We start from the raw sequence: 16,144 nt of genomic DNA, 5'->3' as shown, positions 1-16,144 counted from the left end.
TGTGGTGCCGGAGACGGACCCCTTTAGATTTCGGGGCGGCTGAGGAGCGCGGCGGCAGCTCGGTGGCTGAGCGAGGGGGGCGGGCGGAATGGCGGGGGAAGGGAAGGCGACTGTGCCTGGAGGGCCGAGCCGCCCGGCCTCGCCAGCCCGCCGCCGCCTCAGCTTTTGGCCGGGGGCGGGGCCGCAGGTGCGTTACACGAAAGGGAGGGGTGCGGCCGGAGGGGCCGGGGGTAGGGGTCCTCGCCGGGCCGTGGGCTTCGCCCCGGGTCTGTCCGCGCCGCACGACTGGGCCGTGGAAGGAGGCAGGCGGCGAGAGGTCTGGGGGCGCGGACTCCCCGGCGGGCGGGCAGATGAAAGCCGTGGAAAGAGGGGGGAGGGGTCAAGGGTGCAGTTGGGGGAGGGGCTGGTCATTTTCTGGGTCCAGAGGACCGAGCTAGCGGAGCGAGGCTGCTGCCCCCATCTCCGCGGGTTCCCACTCCGGGTCTGCGGCTTACAATCCGCGCGACCCTTCGCCTCCCTCCTCGTCGTCCAGCCGTGGCCATCGCAGCCCCTTGAATACATAAGTAAATAAGCAAGATGCGTCCACCTTTGAATGACTTACCACCTTTGAATGACTTACCCTCTACTTAGAGGGTCTGCTTAGACAACATTTCAGTTTGTTGTCATATAAGGTCAGCTTGGAAAGAGGGATCTAGAGGCACCGGCAGTCTTGTTTAGTCAATAAATGAGTGAAGACCATGTATTAATTGATGCTGAATATTCTGAATATTTTTAAAATGGAAAAGGAAGGTGCTAGTAAGTCTGGTTTTCTGGACCAAACATTATTTATGGGCTTTATTGACCTAGTGAAAGAAAACGGCGCACGGTTTTTAATTGTCCACCTGAGTCATTTGGTTCAATTTGGACTGCCAAAGAGGCTCTATTTGGAGCACTTTCTCCAGGTTTTAGGGTTTGCTTGCTTTGGGGTTTTTGAATCACAGTTGTTGTGAGAGATCTTAAAGCCTTAATTCTCACTTGGTTACCAACGTATTGTGGCCAGTTCTAGAACATATATTGTGTACTAAGTTGGCTGCCTATGTCTGTTAACAGATCATAGGGACTGCTGTCAACAGGACAAATACATCTCCACACAAGTATTTTTCGATTCTTTTATTTCTACACCTCTACACTCTTCCTCATGTGCTCCAAGGTAGTTCCAATTTTGGATACATTGTATTTATTTTTCAGAGACATGGGTTCAAGGGATAGATAAACCAGTATGTATGTATGTTGCAAGTTTGAAATATTTTTACATAACTCCTATACAGTTATATTCTTGAACATATAAAATTTAAGAGGAAATAAAAAGTGACAATGTAAATAAAAGGCACTATAGAATGCCTACACCGCGGAAGAAACTGTAACTTTAAAATTGTAACCTGATGGATTGCAAATGTGAAATCCTGCAACTAAGCATTTTACTCAGTAAGTTCTTTAAGGTAAAGTATTAAGTGGAATTTGAAAAGGGGTCATGTTTACTTTTTGAGTAACTGGGAGATGCAAAATAAAACTGGAAAGCCATTGTTTTATTTCATCTGTGTATAAGTATTACGGGGTGTTTTATTTGACTTGTGTTAGCAGATGTCATTCATCAGTTTTGTTAATCTTATTGACATCAATTTGTGTAGTTGGAATTTATCATTTTAAAATATATTGGTTTCATTATAAAACATACAGGGACCCCAAATTACCTCTCTTTGCTGGAGTCAGTTATTTCTGGATATGGTATTTAAGGTTGCTTGAAAACAGAGCTCTTCATCACAAACACATAATGCTGAAATATGATATGTAGAGTCTATGTAACACAAGAGTCCTGAAGTTTATGTTCTCTCTGATGGTAAATGCTCATCTTCAATTTAAAATTTTAACTGCAGCTAAGTCTACTCCACTAGCAATGTGGTATGAGACAGTATCTTTCCAGAGAAGTAATCCTTTAAAAGTCAACCAGTCAAATGCAGAGCTACCCACCATCCAGCTCTGCTAAACTGAAACAAATAGCTCACTTTAACATACAAAGACTGGAGAGGAGGACTTGGGAGCCCAAACCCCTGTTAAAAAGAGTGTACAGGACCAAATCAGAATTGAAAAAGTCCTGACTTGATTACTAATCAAAATATTAAACTTATAACAGCTTTTGTACTGGTTTTAGAAAATTGAAGGCTTTACTGGATGTCAGTCATTACAGAAGTTAAAATATCCAAAAAGTGTATTTAGCCAATTGAATACTTAACTTCCAGCATACTTTGAAAGAAGGGATTTTTCTGTCACTCACAAACAGATTTGTTTGTAGTTTATTTCTCAGAAAATTTTAGTGATTTTGATTTTTGTTACCAAAAAGAAATGATATAGCTCAGCCAAAGCTAAGCCATTTGCCCCAGGCTACTTAACCAAACATCAAAACAAACCACCACCACCGCTGTCCTTATAGTCCCTATTTTACAGAGTTGTTTCTTAAATTGGACTTCATTGCATATTACAGGAAATAAATGTTCCCTTAATGGCTCTGAATATCAGACATAGTAAGAAGAGAAGCCCCATATCAAGGAATGTGGCTGAATTTTGGAGTGGGAAGATGAGTTCCTAACTCTTGAATGATTCTACAATGGGAGTTAGGTTTTGAAAGATACAGAGTTTGTAACTTCTGGAACTGGATTTGATTCACCTTGAGAAAAATAAATGAGATACAATTCAAAAGTTTGAGCCCCTAGCCCCTAGGGAGAAAGATGGCCTTCAAGTAAGGAAAGATACCATCCTGCCTTCCAGAACAGGAAGGATGTTTTCCTTCAAGAACCATTCTCAGCAAATGAGCAATCTTATTCTCTAAGAGGTATGAGCAACCGGTGTCCTTAGCCTCTTGATACATTTTGAAAAGCACTGTTTTATAAGTAACCCACGTTGATGCTGCTGCCACCATTTTAACTCATTTACCCTTGCCCGGTCTCTAAAAGTGGAGACCCTCTGGTTAGCATCCTTTTATGAGTCAAGTTAACATATTCACAGTTCAACTTCTTGTTCTTCAGCTTGAATCACATATACTGGAACCTGGCCATAGTACTTTTTCACCTACATCATGGTTTTGCTCCCTGGACCCCAAAAGACAATGATATGGAAAGACTCCAGCTTAGTTATGTTTTCTTTTGTCTTTCTATATAAATAGCTTTTACAAATGCAGATTATTTTCCCCCCCTTTTTTTTAGAAATGTAAATTCTTTTGAAATTCATGGTAACAAATGTGGAGGCTACTGCATTTTGATTTGAATAGCAAAGGCATGTTGAGGTTCAGGATCTAAAAAGTTAAACATTCTTAATTCTTTTGCTTAATAAAGCACTGGATGATTTTATCATTCAAATTACTGAATTTCAGAATTACTGAATTCTATTAAATTATTGACACCTTATCATTGTGTTGGTTATGGAGAAAAAGCACTGTCATTATGCAATATATAATGAAAATAGTCATTATATATGATTTTTAAAATAGTAAAAAATCACAAAAGCAGCTTAAAGGTAGTTTATTTTGAAAAGAAAAAAAGAACTACCACCTATATACTTGTTAAGAACTCACTAGAAATTTTGTGAGTCTGTTTCTTTATATTTGTTAAAGGTAGTTTGAGAGTAGCAATAAAGTTTACCATTCACTGGGAAGAAAACCATAGCTATAGGCTCTTATTTTTAGTATTAAATATGGCTATAAAAGGGCTTCCCTATGGCTTAGAGGTAAAGAATCTGCCTGCCAATGGAGGAGACCGGGGTTCGATCCCTGGGTTGGGAAGATCCCTGGAGAAGGGAATGGCCTAGAGAATTCCATGGACAGAGGAGCCAGGCGGGCTACAGTCCATGGGGTCGCAAAGAGTCAGCCTGGACTTACTGACTAAACAACAACAGTGCCATGAGAAAAAAAAAAAAAAAGATGCATTAAAGGCAAATAATGGAATGAAGAGCCACAGAACAAGGCTGAGGGCAACAGAGGTTGAAAAAATAAAAATGCATTTAGAATCTACTAATTCATCTTAATCTATCTGGGGTTGAAGTTATCTCTTTGAAGAAGAGTACTGAAGTCTATTAAGAGAGAAGAGGTAGAGAACAGACTTTCTTAAGAAATCTTAATATATTTACTATCTGCAAATAGTCTCTAAGTTTAAGCCTGCTTGGTAAAGTTGTCCTCTCAGCTTACCTACTTTGTCATGGCAGTTATTTGTATATAAAAGTAATTACTTAAAAATGTATATTCTAGGGACTTCCCTGGTGGTTCAGTGGCTAAGACTCTGTGCTTCCAATGCAGGGGGCCCGGGTTCAAACCCTGGTCAGGGAACAAGATCCCATGTGCTGTAACTAAGACCTCATGCAGTCAAATAAATAAATAAATATTTTTTTAAAAAAAATGTATATTCTATAATTCTTAGAGATCAATATAATGCACTCCAAGAAATTAGTAATTTTTAAGTTATTTCATGGAAATATTAGGTCCTCAGAAGAGTATACCTATAACCCGAACTTACTCTGAAATTCTGAATTGTAGCAACTTGAATATAAAAATTACGTATCACTTGACCTCACCAAGAGTCATATGAGGATTTTTACCCAGCAGAGGAAAACTGTTGTCTGAAATAATTTTATATATATGCCTTCTTGTGTAGGATAATTATGTCACTTCTACATAAGTTTATTCAAAGGCAACTTGCCTAAGGGTGACAGATACTTTTCACAAGGCTGGACCAACTCATGATGTCTATATTCAAGTTCATGGGGAGAAGCAGTATTATAAATGAGGCAGAATAGCAGGTAAATAACAACCATGTTGATCAGAGTGTGGCAGCATTTTTTGGTAATAGCTAAATAAACAGAATATGTTCACATATCCAGGGAAAAGTCTAGGAGAGTATGTACTAGAACATGCTTAAAACTTTTTACAGAGGTTCTCTGTGGGTGATGAGGTTACACTGTTTTTTGTTCCTATCTATATAGTTTCTAAGGTTTTCAGTTGATAAGTAATTTTTGCAAGAAGAAAACATTATTTTTATAGGAAATATAGCAGATTTGGGGGATGTTTGTGCTAGTAGGAATTCTTAGTTGCAGACAATAGAAACTTTCCCTGACTGAAGAAGCAGTAGGCAATCTCTTATACCACATAACCAAAGACCAAGGTGGAGGAAAATAGCAGTAAAGCTGAGTGATCTGGAGCAGTTAATGTGGTACTCTAGGTATGGCAGAAGTCAGCTCTAGCCTGCAGACTCTACACCCCTCCACTGCTGTGAATGATTTTTCACAAGCCTTCATTTTTGTGTCACATCTTCAAGGTGCAAAGCCCTGGGCACGACCATTTGCAGATGCCCCAGCTATCAGAGGAAAAGATTATCTGCCCCCTGTAGCTTCTACAGTGCTGCTTCCCATCTATTTAAGAATCCTGGCCAAACAGTATTCTGATGCTAGATGACCAAAAGCAAAATCCACTGAAATGTTTTGATGAAATAATACTGTGAAGGTTTCCTAAAAATCCAAATTAGCCTTGTCTGAGCTCCCCTCCTGCTCACTACTATTTACCAGGAAGAGACTTGCTATGGTCTGAATGTTTGTGCACCTTCCCCTACAATTCATATGTTGAAATCCTAATCCCCAAAGTGTTGGTCTTAGGAAGTGGGGCCTCCTCCCACAGGATGTGACTAAATCATAAGCCCTCATGATTGAGATTTGTGCCCTTATTAAAGAGGCCCCATAGTGAGAAGTCTGCAACCTGGAAGACAACCTTCACCCAACCATGCTGGCACCTGACCTTGAACTCCTAGCCTCCAGAACTGTTAAACACATTTCTTTTAACTTATAAACCATTCAACCTGTGGTATTTTGTTAAAGCAACCCAAAGAGAATAAGACAAGATTGCATCACCTATCTAGGATCAACCTAAAACAGAACTAATAGCTGAACTCTAATTTTCTTTCAAATGCTTCCCTCTCCAAACCTGAGGCCACAAGAAACAATGTGATGTCAACAAACTACTTAACAAAGCTGAGCTGGTAGTAACTAAGACGTTGAGAAGAAGGATCTGCAGTAGAGATAATTGATTTTAAGTCACACAGAATTTAGTCCTAAGGGCTATGCTAAACATAGGAGTAATCTACAAGTTATACATCATGAATAAATGCAGAGATCTCTGGATATCAGGTGATGTAAGATCATTAAGTAGTGATGTTTTTACTGCTGTTGGGATTTCTGTCTACTTCTGTGAACATATGTTCAGGTTCAGGCGCAGAACTAAGCTGAAGAGTATGAGATTTGTAGTAAAAATTTATTTAAAATAGGCAAGTGGTCACAGGCTAAGTAAGGGTTCACAATAGGATGCAGTCGCCTTAAGGACAATTTTGAAGAAAAAATGCTGATGGGGAAAGAAATGCAAAAACCACAAACACATCAAAGAGGCCCACGTTCCTGGGAACAAAAAGGAAGGTCGGAAAGGATCTGCTTATAGCAAACATATTAATCTTGGGATGCTGTCCTTTCTCCTCTTGCCCCCCATCATCTCAGGTCACTTAGCTTAGATTGCTTTTCAGCTGGAAAAGGCAAATGATACCCTGGCAAGGACTCTGCACAACCTTATAGGAATTCAACTGTTTTATTTTTACAACTATTAAAGCATGGTTTAACTCTTACATGAATAGACATTCCTTATAAATGGCAGTAACTTCTCTCCAGAGATGCAGTGCTCAAGATTCTATTCATTGACAGACTAAATGCTCTTCATGATCAAGTGTGTCACTTATTAGAATTTAACTCTTTCTCAGACAATTTATTAATAATACAAACCATGGCAGACAGCTAATTATTCAACCAAATCCATTTCCTCTTCTTCCTGGACATAAAGCTTGACTGTGCCTCCCAGCTGCCCGTGTTAGATTGAGCCATATATCTGAGTTCTAGCCAGTACAGTGTGAGTAGAGGTAATGTTTGCCACTTTGAGGGATGAAATCTTGAATGCATGCTGACTGAGATGGAAGTGACAGAGTGACTTTAGAAGCCATGTGTTGTTCATGAAGGTGGATCCCCTGATCTGCCTGGGTCTCCCTGGAGAGCCATTCTACCAACCTATTCACTTGCTCATCAAGAGGTAGAGTGTGACCAAATTAGAGACTTTATGGTACTGTGCTGTTACATGTTTGTTTATTTGTTACTGAAGCCTCAGCTAACTAATACACTAATAAAACTTTTTTTCAGTCTTAGTTTTTGATTCATTTATGATTTTGTAGATCAGTTGTAAATTTTAGATATTTATTACTGTATTTGTGATATATGTTTGAATTAGAGGTTCTAAAGCACCATAAACCCATCAGCAGATGAATGGATAAGGAAGCTGTGGTACATATACACCATGGAATATTACTCAGCCGTTAAAATGGATTCATTTGAATCAGTCCTAATGAGATGGATGAAACTGGAGCCCATTATACAGAGTGAAGTAAGCCAGAAAGATAAAGAACATTACAGCATACTAACACATATATATGGAATTTAGAAAGATGGTAACGATAACCCTATATGCAAAACGGAAAAAGAGACACAGAAATACAGAACAGACTTTTGAACTCTGTGGGAGAATGTGAGGGTGGGATATTTCAAAAGAACAGCATGTATACTATTTATGGTGAAACAGATCACCAGCCCAGGTGGGATGCATGAGACAAGTGCTCGGGCCTGGTGCACTGGGAAGACCCAGAGGAATCGGGTGGAGAGGGAGGTGGGAGGGGGGATCGGGATGGGGAATACGTGTAAATCTATGGCTGATTCATATCAATGTATGACCAAAAAAAAAATAAATAAATAAATAAAATGGAAAAAAATAAATAAAGCACCATAAAGAGAAATAAAATAGCTATATTGTTGACTGTTGAACAATATGAGTTTGAACTGTGTAGGTCCACTAACATGCAGATTTAAAAAAATAAAGGCAGTAGAACACAACCGAGGTTGGTTGAATCCATGGATGCAGAGGGAAAGCTTCAGAGGCCAACACGGGGACTCAAGCATCCTCAGATTTTGGTATCTGCAGTGGGTCCTAGAACCAAACCCCCATGGACCCCCAAGTATGACTGTATTAAGAAACAAGTACTTAATGAAGAAAAGATCATTGTAAGGGAGTCTGTATAAATGACACATAAATATATCTTTTCCCCCCAAATTTAGTGCTTAGCTCATAGTAGGTATAAAATAAATATGTTCTTTCATCAAGAAATCTCTCTTCCAAGCTCCAGACTGACATTTCAGTTGCCCAACGGACATTTTTCAAGTTTCCTACAGGATCATCCACAGACCATTGCCACAACTAAAATGATATGCCCTGTTAGCCTCTGCCTGCTTTGAGCGAGTGAAAGTTGCTCAGTCGTGTCTGCCTGTTTGTAACCCCATGGACTATATAGTCCATGGAATTCTCCAGGCCAGAATACTGGAGTGGGTAGCTGTTTCCTTCTTCAGGGGATCTTCCCAACCCAGGGATCAAACCTAGGTCTCCCACATTGCAGGCGGATTCTTTACCAACTGAGCTATCAGGGAAGCCTGATTCTGCCTGCTTTGCCTCTACCAAAATACCATCATTTCCTCACTCTCCTGTTTTTATTAGGGCACCTTTCGAACTGTCCTCTGTTGACTCACATAGCCAAATGGTTGCTTCATCTTCTAAGTTTTATTCCCCAAATATCTTTCCTCCTTTCAGCCCACTTTCTCCATTCTGTCCAAGAGTACTCAACCAGCTCTAATTGACCCTATATGACAGTAGCTCCCAGGCTTTTAGTTTTCTGACCAATAATATTTAAAAAAAAAAAAGTTTTAAGGACAAATATATGATTGCCAACTTTTAATTTCACCAAATAAGAACATTATTTTAAAAACTTCCTTTTTATGGCTGGATAATATTCATATATAAATATATCAAACTTATATGTATCACATATATTAACATTTATAAATAAGTATATATCATAATTTATCCATTCATACACTGACAGTTTGTTTCCATGTCTTTTCTACTGTAAATAATGCTGCAATGAACATGGGGATTTATCATATATTTTCTACAGACTATTTTTTAAATAGTAGAATAGAGAGGGCTAATTTCAGAATATAGGAAAGTCTTTTACCTTAAGTAAATGAGATTTTATGCAAATCATGACATTCTCCAAGGTTTTCTACTCATGTAGTTGGAAACTTGTGTGGACCAGCACTGGCCCTGCGGGCCTGACGTCCTCCCACGACCAGATGAGTATTTCTGAGCTCTGGTCACAGTGTTCCTTCCATCAACAGTAGCCTCTTTGGTTCCAGGTGGCTTACACCCCACAAACTAGCATTTGGTCCCCCAATGAGAAGACCCCACGCTACCTTCCCATTGTTATCTCTAATTTCTAGACAAATCAGATCATCTGCTATTCCCCTTTTCTACCTTTGATGTGACTCTCCCTTTGTATCACTTCGATGTGATATGCCCTTTCCTTTTTATCCTTACCAAAGTTCTACCCAAAATTTAAGATCAATTTTGACAGCACTGCATCATTTAACCTTTTATGACCCACCCAAACAAATAAGGTCTTTCCTTCCTTGAGCTTTTTTAACACTACAAAAGTTATCAAGAGACCACTTACTTCCATGTACTATGTTCAATTACCCCTCCCACAGTAACTCTGAAGGTGAGAATGTTTGACACATTTGGAGGATCTGACATAATGGAGGGGTAACAAAAATGTGTCAAACATTATATATATTTACATATGTCTAGAGCTTCCCAGGTGGTGCTAGTGGTAAAGAATCTGTCTGCCAACGCAAGAGACACAGTGAGACACAAGTTTGATTCCTGGGTCGAGAAGATGCCCTGCAGGAGGGCATGGTAACTCACTGAAGTATTCTTGCCTGGAGAAATCCATGGACAGAGGAGCCTGGAGGGCTGCAGTTCAAAGGGTCAAACAGAGTTGGACACAGCTGAAGCAGCTTAGCACAGCGTAACACAGACACACAGACACACACACAGACACACACACACACGGCTAAATGAATGCTTTGAGCATAGCTGGCACTCTACTTTTAAAAGTTTCTTTGAAACATTTAAATCAGTGGTCCCCAACCTTTTTGGCACCAGGGACTGATTTCATATAAAACTATTTTTCCATGGACTGGGGGTGGTGGGAGGATGGTTTTGGGATGATTCAAGGGCATTACGCTTATTGCATGCTTTATTTCTATTATTGTTACATCAGCTTCATTTCAGATCATCAGGCATTAGATCCCAGGGATCAGGGACCCTTGATTTAAATAACTTTGATCTTCAGTGTCACATAAATAGCAATAGGGTATTGAAGAAACAAAGATGGCTAAGCAACTTCTTTATTCTTTCCAACATGAGGGAAACAAAAACAAATTCTTGTTTCTATGACCATAACACAGAAGCTTTTCTACTATAAAATTTTTATTTTAGATTCCTACTCAGGAATTGTCTTTTATTTTAGGCTCCTACCCAGGGACTGAATTGTCTTAAAAGACAATTTGTAGGAGAGATGGGAATTACAGAGCTCCCTAACTCTAATTTTGTGTCTCTGCGAGTTTTAATGAAGGTATACAATATTTATTCCTTTGGGTTTTACATTCATCAAAAAGCAAGACAGAATGATACGACAAAGCTCAAAGACCTGAAACCACAACATTTCTAGACGAAAACGTAGGGGTAAACTCCTTAACACTGATTTTCACCGTGATTTTTTGGATTTGATACCAAAAACACAGGCAACAAAATTAAAAACAAATGGGTAAGACTACATCAAATTAAAAAACTGCACAGCAAAAGATGCTATCAATAAAATGAAAAATCAGCCTATAGAATGGGAGAAATTTTCTACAAATCATGTATCTGGTAAGGGGTTAATAGTTAAAATATATAAACAATAATTCCATAATAACAACAACAAAAAGAATCCAATGAAAAAAATCTATAGAGGAACTGAACAGACATTTTTTTCTGAAGAAGACATATAAATGGCCAACAGGTACCTGAAAAGGTGCTCAGCATCACTAATTATCAGGGAAATACAAATCAAAACCTCAGTGGTCTATCATCTCACACTTATTAAAATGTCTTTGATCAGAAATACAAGAGTCAACAAGTGTTGTCAAAGATTTGGAGAAAAGGGAGCGCTTGTGTACTGCTGGTGAGGATGTACATTGGTGCACCTGCTATAGAAAACAGTACGGAGTTTCCTCAAAAGATGAGAAATAGGACCATCATATGATCCAGAAATTTTACTTCTGGGCATACAGCTGAAGGAAAAAAATCACTGCCTGGAAAAGATATCTGCACCTCCATGTCCACTGCAGCATTATTTACAATAGCCAAGATATAGAAACAACCTAAGTATACACTGATGGATGAGTGCATTGCAACAACATGGATCGACCTTGAGAGCATTATCCTAAATGGAAGAAGTCAGAGCAATATAAACACTGTGTAATCTCACTGTTAAGAGAAATCTTAAAAAAACTGAACTCATAGGTGCAGAGAACAGACTGATGTTGCCAGACATGGGGGATAGCAGGTGGAGAAAATGGGGAAAGGCAGTTTTTTACCTTTTGGTACAAACTTCAAGTTATAAGTCCTGGGGATGCAATGTACAGCATGGTGACCAAAGTTGACAATACTGTGTTGTATGTTTGAAAGCTGCTAAGAGAGTAGGTCTTAGAAGTTCTTATAACATGAAAAAATAACCCACAAAACTATTTGTGGTGATGGATGTTAGTTAGCTAAACTTATTGTAGTCATTTTGCAATATATACATATATCAAAGCATCATGTTCCACAACTAAAACTAAGGAAATCTGTTTTAGCACTTGTACTATTGTGTTCTATCTTTGACCTAAGAAATCTAACTTTTTGCCTGTAATGCGCTATAAAAATGAAAATCAATATGCAAATGTTTTTGTTTCACTCCAATCTTATGAATAGAAAATTTAGCAAAGATTAGAATGAATTTATTTTATTAAGCTATTAATTATGTTAAGGGAGGCATGAAAATAAAGGCGAGAACTCTAAAATTATAAGACTTTCAGTTTGGAATTTGAATTTGAATGGCAGCAGTTAATAAGAGGATCTTTATGCTTAGCCTTTCTCTATGGTTACAGATGAGAAAAAAATAAATGTCCCTTAAATTCATTCCCTTTACAAAAATGAATCTCCTGATTTCCAGCTCCGGCTGTGATTGAGTACCTGATATTTGACCCACCTGCCTGCTATAAATAACAAAAGAAGTTAGACGGATGGTATAAAACAATGATTGATGACAATGGACAACAACAAGGCAGAAGGAAGCACTTGAGCTCAGCTGCATGTTCTTCCTACCCCAGGGATGTAGAGCCCAAGCAGAGAACAGGAGTGTCTCGGGGCACAGGAAAGAGATCAAACATAAGACCTGCTAACCCAGTTGGGTTTGGAGAGCAAGGTGCCTTAAAGAAGGGAGCTGCAGAGAAGAAGCCCTCCAAAATTGCATAAAAATTTCCCTCAGTTACTTGGCCCATTGTCGAGATGTGAATGAGCAAGGCAAGACTCTAGGAGACCTAGCAGAGAACAATTTCTGGGAGGCTGAGAGCTGAACAGAGATTTCAGAGGTTTCACAATATGGGGAGACATGAGAGGTTCAGTTCAGTTCAGTCACGCAGTCGTGTCCAACTCTGCGACCCTATGGACTGCAGCACACCAGTGCTTATCCTGCACTATCTCTCAGAGTTTGCTCAAATTCATGTCCATTGAGTCAGTGATGCCCTCCAACCATCTCATCCTCTGTCACCCACCTTCTCCTCTTGCCCTCAACCTTTCCCACCATTAGGGTCTTTTCCCATGAGTTGGCTCTTCCCATCAGGTGGCCAAAGTACTGAAGCTTCAGCTTCAGCATCAGCCCTTTCAATAAATATTCAGGACTTGTTTCCTTTAGGATTGACTGGTTTGATCTCCTTGCAGTCCAAGGGACTCTCAAGTTCAAAAGCATCAATTCTTCGGCACTCAGCCTTCTTTATGGTCCAACTTTCACATCCATACATGACTACTGAAAAAACCATAGATTTGACTAGATGGACCTTTGAAGGCAAAGTGATGTCTCTGCTTTTTTAATATGCTGTCTAGGTTGGTCATAGCTTGTCTTTCAAGGAGCAAGTGCCTTTTAATTTCATGCTGCAGTCATCATCCACAGTGATTTTTGGAGCCTAAGAAAATAAAATCTGTCACTGTTTTCATTTTTTTCCCTATCTACTTGCCATGGGACCAGATGCCATAAACTTTGTCTTTTCAATGTTGAGTTTTAAGACAGCTTTTTCATTCTACTCTTTCACCTTCATCAAGAGGCTCTTTAGTTCTTCTTTCCTTTCTGCCATTATCATCGTATAACCTGCATATCTGAGGTTGTTGATATTTCTCCCAGTAATCTTGATTCCAGCTTGTGAGTCATCCCGCCTGCATTTTGCATGATGCAAATAGATGGGGAAACAGTAGAAACAGTGGCTGACTTTATTTTTCTGGGCTCCAAAATCACTGCAGATGGTGATTGCAGCCATGAAATTAAAAGACACTTACTCCTTAGAAGAAAAGTTATGACCAACCTAGACAGCATATTAAAAAGCAGAGACGTTACTTTGTCAATAAAGGTTCCTCTAGTCAAGGCTGTGATTTTTCCAGTGGTCATGTATGGATGTGAGAGTTGGGCTATAAGGAAAGCTGAGCACCGAAGAATTGATGCTTTTGTACTGTGGTGTTGGAGAAGACTCTTGAGAGTCCATTAGACTGCAAGGAGATCTAACCAGTCCATCCTAAAGGAGATCAGTCCTGGATGTTCATTGGTAGGACTGATGTTGAAGCTGAAACTCCAATACTTTGGCTACCCGATGAGAAGAGGTGACTCATTGGAAAAGACCCTGATGCTGGGAATGATTGAGGGCAGGAGGAGAAGGGGATGACAGAGGATGAGATGGTTGGATGGCATCACCGACTCAATGGACATGGGTTTGGGTGGACTCCAGGAGTTGCTGACGGACAGGGAGGCCTGGCATGCTGCGGTTCATGGGGTTGCAAAGAGGTGGACATGACTGAGTGAACTGAACTGAACTCACTTCATGGCAAATACATGGGGAAACAATGGAAACAGTGAGAGACTTTGTTTTCCTGGGCTCCAAAATCACTGCCGATGGTGAATGCAATTAAAAGATGCTTGCTCCTTGGAAGAAAAGCTATGACCAACCTAGACAGCATATTAAAAAGCAGAAATATTACTTTGCTGACAAAGGTCCATCTAGTCAAACGTATGGTTTTTCTAGTAGTCATGTATGGATGTGAGAGCTGGACTATAAAGAAAATTGAGCACTGAAGAATTGATGCTTTTGAACTGTGGTGTTGGAGAAGACTCTTGAAAGTCCCTTGGACTGCAAGGAGATCCAATTACTCAATCCTAAAGGAAATCAGTCTTGAATATTCATTGGAAGGACTGATGCTGAAGTTGAAGCTCCAATACTTTGGCCACCTGATGCAAAGAACTGACTCACTGGAAAAGACCCTGATGCTGGGAAAGATTGAAGGCAAGAGGAGAAGGGGATGACAGAGGATGAGATGGTTGGATGGCATCACTGACACAATGGACATGAGTTTGAGCAAGCTCCGGGAGTTGGTGATGGACAGGGAATCCCAATCCTGGTCTGCAGTCCATGGGGTCGCAAAGAGCCGGACATGACTGAGCAACTGATCTGAACTGAACTGAACTCTGCATATAAGTTAAATAAGCAGGGTGACAATATACAGCCTTGATGTACTCCATTCCCAATTTTGAACCAGTCTGTTGTTCCATGTCTAGTTCTAACTGTTGCTTCTTGACCTGCATACAGGTTTCTCCGGAGGCAGATATGGTAGTCTGGTATTCTCATTTCTTTAAGAATTTCCCACAGTTTGTTGTGATCCACACAATCAAAGGCCTTAGTGTCGAATTTTCCAGGCAAGAATACTGGAGTGGAGTGCCATTTCCTAGTCCAGGAGATCTTGACCCAGGGATTGAATCTGCATCTCTTACATCTCCTGCACTGGCAGGTGGATTCATCACCACTAGTGCCACCTGGGAAGCCCTGCAGAATGTATAAAGCTTCACAAATTCCTCCACACTAATGAAGGCCCCAGAAAGGCTACAGCGTAGCATTAAAGACCGCAAACTAGCAGTGTTACCAGCAGGAGTGAGGACTAGACTTAAATAGACACTTGTTTCCAGAACAAGATTCAACCTTAGAGGGAAACAATATAATCTAGAACCTCTTCATTTTGTTAACCACTGTATTAACTAGTGGATACAGACACACACATATACATGCCCAATCCCTGAATGTGCAGACAGAAAAAAAAAACCCACAAATCATCATGAGATAAAGCAATAAAAGAAACAGACCCAGAGATGATTCATAAATTAGAGTTATCAGACAAAAACTTCAAATAGCTATATTTAGTATGTTAAATAAATTGGAGGAAAAGATGAACAAAATTGATAAAAAGAGTACTTCGGTAGAGAATTTAAATCGAGGAATAAGAATCAAATGGGCATTCTAGAAATGCAAGTTGAAACATCTGCAATTAAGAGCTAACTGAATGGTTACAGTATGAGTCTAGATTCAAATATAGTCATATAAAATACTTAAACTGAAGACAGAAAGAAAAAGTATTGAAAAAGAACAGAGTATCACAGAGATTTGGATCACAGGCAAAAGGCTTAACAAACATGTAATTGGAGTCCCAAACAGAGAGGAGAGAGAGACAAGACATATGTGACATTTGAAGATTGGTGGCTGAGATGTTCCTAATTTAATGAATGATAAAGCTCAGACATTCAGAAAGCTTCATAAACACCAAGCAGGATAATGAAAGAAAACCATGCTTAAGGATACGACAGTCAAACTTCTGAAAAGTTAACTTACAAAGAAAATCTTTAAAGTGGTCAAGAAAAGCCACAGTACCTCCTGGGGAAACTATTTTAAATATAATAGTTGATGTCTGAGCAAAAATCTATGGACACTGAAAAACAATGAAATAACATCCTTAAACTGCTACAAGGGATTCCCTGGTGGCTCA

The 16,144-nt window shown here is 39.6% G+C and overlaps 1 non-coding gene across 1 annotated transcript; it reads left to right on the top strand.

The window, feature by feature from the left end:
- Positions 1-4,278: 4,278 nt before the first annotated feature.
- TRNAG-UCC lies at positions 4,279-4,351 on the top strand. The gene has a single exon. It is a non-coding gene; the product is annotated as a tRNA-Gly (tRNA).
- Positions 4,352-16,144: the final 11,793 nt, after the last annotated feature.

The sequence above is a fragment of the Cervus elaphus genome, chromosome 12, assembly GCF_910594005.1.
Source record: "Cervus elaphus chromosome 12, mCerEla1.1, whole genome shotgun sequence".
NCBI classification, from domain to species: Eukaryota; Metazoa; Chordata; class Mammalia; order Artiodactyla; family Cervidae; genus Cervus; species Cervus elaphus.
This window is presented reverse-complemented; position numbering and strand designations above follow the sequence as displayed.